The sequence below is a fragment of the Octopus bimaculoides genome, chromosome 12 (genome assembly GCF_001194135.2).
Source record: "Octopus bimaculoides isolate UCB-OBI-ISO-001 chromosome 12, ASM119413v2, whole genome shotgun sequence".
Classification (NCBI taxonomy): Eukaryota; Metazoa; Mollusca; class Cephalopoda; order Octopoda; family Octopodidae; genus Octopus; species Octopus bimaculoides.
The window spans coordinates 63,219,708-63,221,469 of NC_068992.1; positions in this window are offsets into that span (position 1 = coordinate 63,219,708).

A 1,762-nucleotide genomic window follows, 5' to 3' on the forward strand; every position below is an offset into this window, starting at 1 on the left:
ACGACGCTTTACTGCAGCCGCCTTCTGCTCCGTTGAGCACTAAAGGTTTCTTCCGCAGAGTTCGCCGGATCCAGTCTTCACACGCATATAAGGTTTCCGGCTAAATTTGACCACATTTTATGTCTTCTTTTTTCAGGAACAGCTTGATGTTTTGGTGAAGAGTCAATGGCGTTGGAGAGCATAGAGGTTATTTTTGTAGCTGAGAAAAAGTGAGCTGATATAGTGGACTGGATGGCCTCTGAATATTGGGAAGGAGTTACTTGTGTACCGACCTGCCGACATCATTACTGGTGCTCAATGCTCAGTGAAAAATGTAAAAGCTGTAAGACGTGACATGGGCATCATAAAACTCAAGTTCTCCCAAATTATGACGGTCTTTCAGTGTGTCTCCAATAAGGGTGACGTCATGCTGTCTGACCTCATTGAAATGGGTCTTAGGTTCAATTCAGACGATTATATTAGAGACTATGATCAAACTCTAGTTGAGGTGGGTTACTACTGGAAAGCTATATGTGTGTGGCAACAGGATTCGGCACCTCGCCATACCTCCGGAAAGAGTCAGAAGTGGTCAGTGGAGAATTTTTAGGACTTCACCAGCACCAATCTCTGGTCTCTTAATAACCCTGATTTCAATCCTATAGATTACAATGCGAGGAGTGCGGTTGAGAAAGACCCCAGCCGATCTACCTGCAGCACTAAGGCCGAGCTGGTGGCCAAGATCAAGGACGTGTTCGAATTTCTTTCCAAGAACACAATGAAGAATGCATGCACTAGGTTCCGGATCCGTCTTGAGGCCGTTGTTGAATCTGGAGTCAGCCACTTTGAGTAAACAGTTATCTCATAACCATAATTTAGCTGATGTCCTTTTTTTTAAGACACCTTATATTTTTTGAAGAGATATTGTATTTTCTTTTTTAAGCAAACTGTCAAATTTAACACGAACACCCTGTAGGCAGGTAAGTCCTAATATGCTAATTAACCTATACCTGGGATCTTGACAGGAGTTATTACTTCGAGTCAGAGTAGACCTGGGAACAACGGTGGTTAAGACGCTGTTCCGCACTTCTCAAAAGCCTGGAAATCCCGAACCAGAGTCGTTTCAACTGTTATTATATTAGCCTCTGCTTCTCTGAGCCGACAGTTTCGTACCTTCTCCACTTGTCACTCTTGGTGCTCCACCTTCTCCTTACCCCAGATCTTGCGCTCATCTCTACGACCAGTCATTTCCTCTCAGATCATCGATTCTCTACAGCTTTCTGTTTTTTGTTTTGTTTTTTTTTCTCATGCCTGTCCTGCAGGGGTTGACTTCAAACCGTTTAAACGGATAGATAATGATATCAATCTCACCGGTCGTGCACGGCGTACAAAGACTATTGGCTCTGCCATTTCAAGCAGATCAAGCAATTAAAAGCAAACAAACAAAAAAGCTCTGAAGAAAGATGTTTTCTTAAACATTTTCTATGAGAATAAAAAGCATTCTTGATACAAGAAAAAAAAAAGACATTTAATTGAAAATAAGAGAATACTTATAGCCTGAAAAAAAAATATAAAACAAGAGCAACAAGAATAAAAACAGCAGCAAAAACAACAACAATAATGACAACAACAATAACGGCAGCAGCCTCAAGCTAACACATTTGTATGTACAATGGCAAACAGGTGTATATGCGTGCATACTTATACATATATGTGCGTGTCTATATATACTTACGTGTGTGTCTGTGTATGTGTACACACACACACATATATACATATATACATA